Source organism: Bufo bufo, chromosome 2 (genome assembly GCF_905171765.1).
Source record: "Bufo bufo chromosome 2, aBufBuf1.1, whole genome shotgun sequence".
Taxonomy (NCBI): Eukaryota; Metazoa; Chordata; class Amphibia; order Anura; family Bufonidae; genus Bufo; species Bufo bufo.
Genome location: NC_053390.1, coordinates 490,760,281 through 490,772,643, shown reverse-complemented (window position 1 = coordinate 490,772,643; position 12,363 = coordinate 490,760,281). Strand labels below are relative to the sequence as shown.

The 12,363-nt window shown below is 45.5% G+C and overlaps 1 protein-coding gene across 1 annotated transcript in view; it reads left to right on the top strand.

Moving 5' to 3' along the window:
* Positions 1 to 12,363, top strand: part of LOC120989580 (A disintegrin and metalloproteinase with thrombospondin motifs 10-like) — a 450,152-nt gene that overhangs the window by 204,399 nt on the left and 233,390 nt on the right. The window lies entirely within an intron of this gene.

Here is a 12,363-nt window from a genome sequence, read left to right as displayed (position 1 = left end):
CCTCCTCTGGCTGCCCTCTCCTCTCTCTCCCTGCCTCACCGCCGCGCTGTGCCGACCTCTTCGATGCGGTCCAGGACCTTAAGGAATGCCGCCCCCTGGCCAGGCCTGGCTAACAGAGCCTAGATGCTCTGGATGGGAGTTAGCCTGCTGCCTGTGGTGATCCTCCGAACGAACGCCGAACGCCGTCTGCTCTGACCTGCTATGACCTGCTACCTGCTTCCTGCTTCCTGCTGCTGCACGTCTGCTGGGACCGGCTGTGTGGTGTTCCGTTGCTGCAGAGCTGCTGGGCGCTGGAGCTGGTAGGCTATCCGGTATACTCCGGTGTTTTTGCTCTATCCTGCCACTTGCTACTTGCTGCTTTTTGCTTCCAGCGCTCTGATTTGTGCTGCCTGCTTGTTTCGGCTTGTCCGACTCGTCCCTCGATGCCCGCTTCTTGCTGTGATCAGCTGTTTTCTCTCTGGCTGCCTGGGAGGTGCTGGGTGTCGGAGCTGGTAAGATATCAAATAAATCGGGATCTTGACTCTTCTGGGTGAAGTAGATGTCCCGCAGGTGAATTGGGTGTTCCACCACGTCTTTGAAACCACGACTTTGAATCTGCTGACTCCCGGTGCGGGTGAGGGGTGGTAGTGGGGTGGCGTCCCCCAACCTGCTGTGCCATTATTGGTAATGGTTTGCGGTCAGCTGTGTCCCCTGTGAGCCCTGGGCCTATTTTCTGTGGCAGCTGCAGTGTCCGCTGGAGTCTGTGGCTCCGTTTTCAGGTGAACTGCCCCCCCCTTCTCCGTAAGGTATAGAGGACCATATAAGGAATAAAGACCCTCCTCGTCTTACAGTCCTGGCTCCTGCCTTTTTTCTTTTGGATGGACTGGCCCTCCTGACAACCTCAGTTGCCAGTTGGAAAATTCCCGGGACACTTCGACATTGTTTTCTGAAGCAGAAAAACTAAACTCTGGTGCCCGCAGTTTAAACTTCTGTGGGTGCGTCTATCGGCTACCCTATTTTCATTTTTTTTTCTTTTTTTTTCTTTTTTTTTAGGCATTTGCTTACGGGATATATAAATCTGAGCTTTAGCAACCTGTTATGAGTCTAATTGTTTTTGCTCCATTCACAGTTATATGGCCGCTATTTAGCTGTGGGCAACCACATTCTATCCTTATCTGTGGGGGACTAACCAGCTAGCTCACATTTATCCCGGGTATCTGAAGTATATATACTGACTCAGCGTCGATTATTATTAGTATTTTCTGTATTTTTTGTCTGTTCGTTCTATGTATCTAATTGCATCCTTTTTCTATAGGGTTTTGCTAAACATTGAGGGGTGGTGATCCGTGTCTATATACATGAGATATCGCTGAGTGGGATTTCTGTAGGTAGACGCAGTACATTGTTTTGTATAAAAATGCCGCCAAAATATCGTAAATCAGGTGGTCTGACCTCCCCAAAAGGTGGATCAGGGGGGAGCCCACAGGCTCGACTAGATAAGTTTTTGAAGTCACCACCACCTAAAACTAGAGGAGGGGTACAGAGATCCGGCCCACAGGCTGAGTCAGTCTCAGACAATACGGACCGGTTGGAGCAGGGCTTATCAAAGACCAGTTCCTCTCATAGTGAAGGATTTGAGAGTATAAATAATAAATTGCAGGATATACTGGGAGTGGTAAATGCCACTAGTACCTCTGTTGCAGAGTTGACCTCTTCTCTTGCAGTAGTACAAGGGGACGTTACTATAATAAGAGATGAAGTGACGAAGTTGAGATTAAAGGTTAAGGAATTAGAGACCGTAGTTAAATCTGTCACTGTAGAGAACGGGGTATTAAAGAACAGACTGGAAGAAGTAGATGAAGATTGCTCCTGGTTAAGAGGGAAAGTGATAGAGTTGGAGGATAGATCTCGTAGATATAATCTGCGATTAGTAGGATTCCCAGAAGGGGTAGAACAGGATAATCCATCAAAATTTATTCAGAAGTGGTTGACAGAAAGTTTGGGGCCAGATTATGACGTATCCTCCTTCTGTGTGGAAAGGGCTCACAGAATTCCTTTTAAAAAACCTCCTCCAGGTGCCCCCCCTAGGGCAATTCTAGCAAAATTTGTCTGTTCAAAAGACCGGGATTGGGTTCTTAGACGCAAAAGAGAGGTATCAGAAATTTATTTTGATGGTAACCTGATATTAATATTTCCTGACTTCTCCCGAGAGACTCAAAACAAAAGAAGATCTTTTTTTGAGGTTAAAAAAAGGTTTATTTCAGCCAAAATTAAGTACTCAATGATATACCCTGCTAAATTAAGAGTGGTACATAATGGTTCTGTTTGCTTTTTCCCCACACATGTGGAGGCGGCGCAATGGTTGGACTCTAGGGGTTTATGAAATAGTATGAAGAAGGGGTGAGGAGGGAGGTTAAAGAGGGGAGGTGGCGGGGGGAGGTTTGGTGGAAGGAGAGAGGTTGATGGGTATTGTAAAATGCCCTGTCAACCATGCGGGGGGGATTTTTGGGGGTGGGTTTAAGGGAGGGATTGGCTGCCGTTCTCTGTCTTGTGGCTGTGCGTGCCTCTCCGCTGAGATGGGGGCTACTTCTTTGTATTTGATATGGTAGGTAACATTTTATGTTGGAATGTGAGAGGGTTGGGAGATAGAGTGAAGAGGACGGTGGTTTTTGATCTTGTGGTCCGTCATTTGCCTGCGATTGTGGCACTACTAGAGACCCACGCAACAGAAGATAGGATTTATACATTGAAAAGGAAATGGGCTTCTTTTGAGTATCACGCTTGTTACTCTTCTTATGCAAGAGGTGTTAGTGTATATATCCATCGTGGGATGGATTTCCAAACATTAGATAGTACCATTGATAAAGAAGGGCGATATGTATTCCTTCACGGGTACTGGAAAGGGCAGGAGGTGATATTGGCCTTTATTTATGTCCCCCCGCCATTTAAATCAACGTTTTTTTCTCATCTAGCCCAATATATAACTACCAAAAATCAATGTGCCTTATTGGTGGCAGGTGACTTTAATGCAGTACCAGACCCTGAGTTGGACCGATTTTCTTCAGCTTCCGGGCGCGGTCGCAGTGGGTCTCCCTTGATCGCTGTGTGCCAAGAGCTGGCGCTGGTGGATATCTGGCGCCACCTCTATGGCAATAAAAAAATCTTTTCTTGCTTTAGCCAGTCATACGGGTCTATGTCCCGTATTGACTTGGCCTTCGCAAGTTGGGATCTGTGCGGTCGCCTGAGGATGAAGTATGAACCTCACGGAATATCGGATCACTCCCCAGTTCTGATTGCGTTTATGGAGGTTTTATCCTCCGGAAGAACTTTTAAATTGAACCCGCATTGGTTTGAGGTGATAGGGGAGCAATCCCGAGTAGATCAGGATATTCAGGAATTTTGGGGCTTCAACGTTGGTTCGACACACATACATTATGTGTGGGACGCGTTGAAGGCCCACATTCGGGGTTTGTACTTTAATAAAATCCATAGATTCAGAAAGGAATCACGACAAAGGGAGAAAGAACTGACAGACTCAATAAGGAGTTTACGTGCCGCATTGATTGGTTGTCACAGTGAGCAACTTATCACCCAAATAAAGGAGGCTAATTTTCAGCTTAAGACACTTCTATATAAAAAAGCACAACACAAGCTTTTATTTCAGGGCCAAAATAGTTTTTGCGAGTCTGGTAAAACGGGCAGGTTTTTGGCTCATTTGGTGGCCAACCAGAGAGAGGATACCAGTATAAAAGAAATTAGGAATCCACAGGGAATTGGAGTGAGATCAGCAGAGGAGATTAGAGAGGAATTCGTGAAATATTATTCTATTTTATACAAATCTGAGTCTATGGTTAGTCGTTCTGACATTTATCACTATCTTCAACAACTGGCGCTCTCCCAGCTATCTATTGAAGCCAGAAAAATGTTGGATTCCCCCATTCTTTTGGAGGAACTTCAGGCGATTCTCCCGTCCCTAAAGTGTAGTTCATCTCCCGGCTTAGATGGTTTGCCGTTTTAAATCTATAGGTATCATGCTAAATCACTCCTGCCTATCCTTCCTCGGGTTTTTAATGAATCCTGCGCACTCGGTTCTTCACCACCATCATTTAGAGAGGCAGTGATTGTTTTGGTCTTGAAGAAGGATAAGGACCCATGCGATGTGGGGTCATATAGACCTATATCGCTCCTAAATACCGACTATAAGATTTTCGCAAAAATCCTGGCTAGTCGCTTGAAGAGGGTTATAGCCGGTCTGGTACATCCTGATCAGACTGGCTGTATCCCGGGTCGCCAAATACATACGAGTATATATAGGGTCTATCTGAACTTGTCTGTTGGGGGCAGTGTGGACCACTCCGTCCTGTCATTAGACGCCGCAAAGGCGTTTGACAGGATGGAGTGGTCTTTTCTGTGGGCTACAATGTCTTGTTTTGCTTTTGGGAAACCGTTTTTGGAAATGACTCAAATGCTATATGAACAGCCGGTTGCATATATTAATATCAATGGTATTGGTACTTCTCCTGTTATGATGCGGAGAGGGATGAGACAGGGTTGTCCCCTGTCTCCTCTCCTCTTCGCTCTTTTTATAGAACCGCTGGCTTGTCGGATCCGTCTTGATAATTGCACAGAGGGCTTTGGGGTCGCGGGAGTGAGCGACAAAATAAGCCTATATGCAGATGACGTGATTCTGTTTCTGGACCAGGGTTATAAAATCCTCCCGTATGTTATAGAGGTAATAGAACATTATGGTAAATTATCAGGCTATATGATTAACTGGATAAAGTCATCGCTCCTCCCGCTGAACCGGAAAGCTGTAGATGTAGGGACCCGAGTCCGAGTTTTGGCCCCTGATGATACCTTAGACTACTTGGGGGTTAAGATTGGGATTCCAATAAGTAGGTTTTATGAGCTCAATCTGGCCCCAGTTCTGGATAAAGTTAGGACCAAAGTCGGTACTTGGCGCAAACTGATTCTGGCACAGATAGATCGAATCGCACTGATCAGGATGATTATTTTGCCTATGGTTCTGTTCCCAATGTGTGCTTCTCCTATTTGGATTGATGATATCTTTTTTCATAGATTGGAGATCTCCATTAATGACCTAATTTGGGGCAGAAAGAGGGTGCGTATAAAGCAGAGATATCTATGCCTGTCGGAGGTAGATGGTGGGCTGTCATTACCTTTTTTTCAGGGTTATTATTTTTGTGCACAGATTCAGCGGTGTTGCAATTGGAAAGAGAGCCTACTTACACGTTATTTGAATAAAGTTATTAATAAGCCAATAGATAATATTTTTGCATGTTTGGAAACAGGGATTATGGGAATGAGGAAGTCGTTGTTGATCCCTTACTCACTACAGAGGGTGTGGAATAGGTTGAAGGAGATCCTTAAAGTCCCCGGCCCGCTTGTTTTCACCCCCCTGTGTGGGAACGGGGGGCTAGAGGAATTTTGCAAAATTACAGATTTTGGTTATTGATCAAGTAAAGGCATCAATAGGGTGTCTCACCTATTTTACTTAGGTCGTTTTAAATCACTTTCGGAATTTGGTTTAACCGATATTTCACCATTAGATTTATTTATGTATGCACGTTTGAAACATATATTTGAAGCCTCTAGGAATAGGGGCCGTATTTTTCCACAAGAGAATATATTTTTCGATTATTGTGACGCCCAGAAGGATTTGAAGGTGAAGCTATCTAGCTTATACGCTAAACTTCGTAGGGCACTGGCAACTGTAACACCTTTTAAAAGCCCAAGTAGATGGGAGCAAGAGCTGAATTGCTCTCCTTTACAGTGGCCCACTATCTATAGGAACGTGAGAAAGGCGACAGTTTCCAGTGCTCATAGATTAATTCAATTTAAGATCCTCTATAGACTGTATTATACGCCTAAAACCCAAGGAAAATTCCCCCAAAATAGGGATCGGGTCTGTTGTTGCCCTAAATGTGGATATGTGAATTATGTCCATTTGCTTTGGAGCTGTAGCAAAGTAAGAAAATTTTGGGATGAGGTCTTTTTTGCTTTACAAAAGGAATCCTCAATGAATTATAACCCTGGGATCTTGATAGTGATCTTTGGTGATTATGGTTCAGAAACAGAAGTTCCCTCACATGTCAGACGGATCTGGATGAGAGGCAGTGGCGTACTGCCAATATAGGCAGACCATGCCGTTGCTATGGTGCCCGCGGCACAGAGGGGCCCGGAGTGCATGAAAGGCTCCGCCCCCTACTCTGCACAACAAGACAGTGACAGTTTATTCATAGTTTTTCATGCGGCATTCTTGAACTTCTCCCTCCGGCTCCAACCCCACCCATTGTTCGGACTGCATCTCCCTCCCAGGCAAGGATCCTGCTGCTGCTGATTGGCCAGTGTATCAGGCAGCAGGAGCAGCGCAGCCAGGCACACATAGAGACTAGGGTGGCCACTGGCGTCACGGATCTCGACGGCCACGCCCCCAAAACTTACAAACCACGCCCACCTTTGCGAAGCCACGCCCCCATCACCTGACGGGAAACGGGTGGAGGAGAGGTAAGAACTTGTGGAGGGGTCATGGGTGTCCTGGAGGGACAGTAGTAGTTATTAACGGTAACCCCTTTCAGCAGTACCCTATTCACAGTATTTATTAACCCTTTTCAGCAGTCCCCTGAGGGCTTAATAAATACTGTGAATGGGGAACTGCTGAAAGGGGTTAATAAATACTGTGAAAGTGTGAAGGGCCTTCACATTAACCCTTTTCAGCAGTCCCTCATTCACAGTATTTATTAACCCCTTTCAGTCCCCTCTTCACACTTATTTATTTCCCCCTTTCAGCTGTTCCCAGGACCCACACAGTAGGTATTATTAACCCCTTTCAAAATTACCAGCGCCTGCCCTTCCCCCCTTTGAGCAATCCCCGACGGCCCACAGCACAGACCAGGGAGTACCTCAGCGCAGCTGCGCTCTTCAGAGTCTGTTCCTCCACTTCCTGCGTGGCCGCGCCTGCACAAACCAGAATTGACTGGCACGATGCAGGAGCTGCCGGACGTGCGACTGATGTCGGTGCGCTCTACGCCGTGATGTGAGTGATCCTTAAAGTGCCTCGTACTCGTCGAGTCTAGAGTCGCTGATGACCACAAAAAAGGAGGACTTCTGGTTGTCCGTCCTGGCCTTGTTCTGGACAGAGGACCAGGAGTCTAAAAAACGGACGTCTGGTCACCCTAATAGAGGAGTGCACCCGGCGTGGCAGAGTTATCCTCTGCGCTCACGTGCTGCCCGCCATCTGCCGCCCGCCCTCAAGACAGTCATCAGCCAGTGAGTGCCCCACACCCCTGGCCCATACTGAAGGACTGGTCAGTGAACACAGAAGTGTGCCACAGTAAGAGGACAGCAGCAGACTTAATATAAAGCTCATATATGGTATTGGTTGGATATGGGTATTCTTGATAGGGGGAGGGCAGCAGCAAGCAGTGGGGTTTGGGGGGGAAGGGGGCCCTGTAGGATCATAGAGGACTCAGGATTACAGTGTGCTTTCCTCCTACTCCCCCCCCCCCCTCACTCCCCGGGGAGAAGAGGGTGGAAGCACACTGTCCTCCTGAGTCCTCTATGATCCTACAGGGCCCCCCCAGCATATCAGTCACCTTGCAGGGGCGGGGGGAGAATATGATTGGAGGCTATGTGCACACTTAGCATCAGCAGCAATGAGTTAAAGGGGTTATCCAACCCCTATAATGCCCCCCAAAATGCTCGGGGCCAGGCACCTTACTTATCTCATTCCCCAGCACCCGCATTGCTCCTGATGCCCACACAGCCGCCACTGCCTCCCTCCCGTCACGCAGATTAATACATTCAGTGACATAGGGGGGAGCAGGCTAGCAGCCAATAACAGGCCACAATGGGAACGAGCCTCCCTAGCATCGCGGGTGACGCTAGGGAGGCTCATTTCCGACGCAGCCTGCTATTGTCTGCACCCCCCCATTGGGCATAAGTATTAACTGTATGCGGTGCCTGGGCAATTTGGGGGGCATAATAGGGATTAGATAGCCCCTTTAACCCTTAGGATACCAGAGGTTTTTTCATTTTTGCATTTTATTTTTCCTTCCCTATCTTCCTTGAGCCATAACTTTTTTTTGTGGGAAAACCCCACAATCTTTCCACCTTTTTAGAGGTTTTGTTCCTACAGCTTTACCTTTGTGGCAAAACTGACCTGTTCCCTTCATTCTCTGGGTCAGTACGATTACAACGATACCACATATGTATAGGTTTTTTTATGTCTAAATAGTGTAAAAATACATTAACACTTTAATAAAAAAAATATATATTTACTTTTTCACATAACCATATTCTGACCCCCATAACTTTTTTATAGTTATATGATCTACTGAGTTGTGTGGGGGCTCATTTTTTGCGGGATGAACTGTAGTTTTTATTGATACCCTTTTGGAGTGTGTGTGACTTTTTAAATCACATTTTATTACATTTTTTGGGGTGAGAGAAGTGATGAAAAAATGGCGCTGGTAACAAAGCTGTGTCAGGCTTTACCGCAGTGGGCACAGGCAGGAGGAGTGATATATATGCGGGCTCCTTCCCTGCACTCGTTCAGTTGTGCTCGCATACATATGGCGCCCTGTGCCCACTCTGCTAAAGCCTGACATAGCCCATTTATGCCCGACTTTACCAAAGCAGACAGGCAGGAGCAGTGATGTGTGCTGTACATGGCTGAGATCCTTACTCCCATACAGAGAGAGTATGGATTATAAAGCGCTATAAGCACCTGAATTCAGCACCTATTTCTTAAAGGTTTCTAACGGTTTCAGTAGAACATGTATACATTTTTTTATTGGCAAATGGGGGGGTGGCAGAGGAGGAGCCAGGAGGTGGGATGGCCCAGGGGTGGGTAGTGGGCGGGGTTGGGGGCCCAATTCAGACTCTTGCTATGGGGCCCAGTGATTTCTGTGTACGCCCCTGATGAGAGGATTGATGGTAGCGAAAGCTATATTGGTCAGGTATTGGGGCTCTGTCTCCCAGCCCTTGTCAAGGGAGTGGGATTTATACTTTCAGCAAATTAAAATATATGAAGAGATTGAAAGGAATCGGAGAGTTGCACGCAGAGCCACGTAGAAATAAGTAAATTGTGTTTTACGCTTTTCAGGATTGAACTGAGGGGAACGACAGCCAATGGGGGGGGGGGGGGGGTTATAGGGATGTTTATGATTTCTATGTCATATACATAGTCGCGATTGATATGTGATATACTTTTATATATTATACACTAAAGTGATTAAAAAAATACATAAATAAATAAATAAAATAAAATAAATTTTTTGGACTTCATTTTACCAGTGTCATGAAGTACAATATGTGACGAAAAATCAATCTCAGAATGGCCTGGATAAGTCAAAGCGTTTTAAAGTTATCAGCACTTAAAGTCACACTGGTCAGATTTGCAAAAAATGGCCAAATCCTTAAGGTGAAATAGGGCTGAGTCCTTAAGGGGTTAAAAATTAGGTTTTGGAAAGTTTCTAAAAAAAATTAAGAATTGCTTCTAAACTTCTAAGCCTTCTAACATCCTAAAAAAAGAAAATGTAATTTACAAAATGATCCAAACATGAAGTAGACATATGGGAAATGTAAAGTAATAACTATTATATGAGGTATCACTATCTACGGTATTTAAAAAGCAGATAATTTTTTTAATTGCTAATTTTTTGGAAATTTTGTATTTTTTTTATAAATAAAAATGAAATATTTTGAGTCAAATTTACCACTGTCTTGAAGTACAATATGTGACGAGAAAAGAATCTCAGAATGGCTTGGATAAGTAAAATCATTTTAAAGCTATTACCACATAAAGAGGTAAATGGCAAAAATGGCTGTGTCATGAAGGGGTTAAAAACCTTTTGCAAAACTTCTAAAAACTTCCCCTGCAACAACCGAGAGCCCGGCTCACCCCCGCGCATCAGCATCTGCCGCCTGCTCTGCACAGATCGATGCCCCCCGCAGATCCAGCACAAGCCCGCGACCCTGTGCAAGGCCATTCAGAGAAGGAACAGAGTGAGTACAGTGCACTGCTCCGCCAACCCGTGAGGTGCCCTCTGTAGGTTCCATGGATGTCTGTACATTTCTTGCCCTCTATAGGCTCCCTGGATTCAGCTGTCCTCAGTAGAGTTCTTACAGTAGTCCATTTACACAGGTGCCCTCTGTACGGTTGGTATCATTAGTTGCCCTTTGTAGGGTCCATGGAATCAGTGGTCAGCCATAGGGTCAATGAATTCAGCTGTAATAGTACCACTCCCACAGTTTAACTGCAGTGAGCAGCAGTAGGACTGGCAGCACTATAGTGCACAGGGCACTGGTGACCAGGGAGTACAGCTCCAAGATAGTGGCTAAGTGACAGTGGCTCCCCTCCATACCAAGGTGCTACAGAGACATAAAATCCTGCAAGTGAAGCGCAGAAAGTACGGACACATCTACAAGACGCATGTGTTTGGAATCCGGACCGTGCACATCATGGACAAGCTGGAGTCCGTACACTAGCCAGAATCAGTCCGTACCATCCTGGGGGCCGACTGCCTCGCCAATCTGCTTGACAGCCAGCACAAGCACATGAAGAAGGTCATCGTACAAGCCTTTTCCAGGGAGAACTATGTACCCATCATGGAGCAGGAGATGTATATATGTGTATATATACTTGTATATATGTGTGTGTATATATATATATATATATATATATATATATACAGTACAGACCAAAAGTTTGGACACACCTTCTCATTCAAAGAGTTTTCTTTATTTTCATGACTATGAAGGCATCAAAACTATGAATTAACACGTGGAATTATATACATAACAAACAAGTGTGAAACAACTGAAAATATGTCATATTCTAGGTTCTTCAAAGTAGCCACCTTTTGCTTTGATTACTGCTTTGCACACTCTTGGCATTCTCTTGATGAGCTTCAAGAGGTAGCCCCTGAAATGGTCTTCCAACAGTCTTGAAGGAGTTCCCAGAGATGCTTAGCACTTGTTGGCCCTTTTGCCTTCACTCTGCGGTCCAGCTCACCCCAAACCATCTCGATTGGGTTCAGGTCCGGTGACTGTGGAGGCCAGGTCATCTGGCGCAGCACCCCATCACTCTCCTTCATGGTCAAATAGCCCTTACTTTCAAAGTTTTCCCAATTTTTCGGCTGACTGACTGACCTTCATTTCTTAAAGTAATGATGGCCACTCGTTTTTCTTTACTTAGCTGCTTTTTTCTTGCCATAATACAAATTCTAACAGTCTATTCAGTAGGACTATCAGCTGTGTATCCACCTGACTTCTCCTCAACGCAACTGATGGTCTCAACCCCATTTATAAGGCAAGAAATCCCACTTATTAAACCTGACAGGGCACACCTGTGAAGTGAAAACCATTTCAGGGGACTACCTCTTGAAGCTCATCAAGAGAATGCCAAGAGTGTGCAAAGCAGTAATCAAAGCAAAAGGTGGCTACTTTGAAGAACCTAGAATATGACATATTTTCAGTTGTTTCACACTTGTTTGTTATGTATATAATTCCACATGTGTTAGTTCATAGTTTTGATGCCTTCAGTGTGAATCTACAATTTTCATAGTCATGAAAATAAAGAAAACTCTTTGAATGAGAAGGTGTGTCCAAACTTTTGGTCTGTACTGTATATATATATATACATGTATATATGTGTGTGTATATATACCGTATATACAGTACAGACCAAAAGTTTGGACACACCTTCTCATTCAAAGAGTTTTCTTTATTTTCATGACTATGAAAATTGTAGATTCTCACTGAAGGCATCAAAACTATGAATTAACCACTTCCCGCCACGCTAACGCCGAAAGGCGTCATTTCTGCGGCGCTCCCAGGTCACACTAACGCCAATAGGCGTCATCTCGCGTGAGCCGAGATTTCCTGTGAACGCGCGCACACAGGCGCGCGCGCTCACAGGAACGGAAGGTAAGAGAGTTGATCTCCAGCCTGCCAGCGGCGATCGTTCGCTGGCAGGCTGGAGATGTGTTTTTTTTAACCCCTAACAGGTATATTAGACGCTGTTTTGATAACAGCGTCTAATATACCTGCTACCTGGTCCTCTAGTGGTCCCCTTTGTTTGGATCGACCACCAGAGGACACAGGTAGCTCAGTAAAGTAGCACCAAGCACCACTACACTACACTACACCCCCCCCCCCCCGTCACTTATTAACCCCTTATTAGCCCCTGATCACCCCATATAGACTCCCTGATCACCCCCCTGTCATTGATTACCCCCCTGTCATTGATTACACCCCTGTAAAGCTCCATTCAGACGTCCGCATGATTTTTACGGATCCACTGATAGATGGATCGGATCCGCAAAACGCATCCGGACGTCTGAATGAAGCCTTACAGGG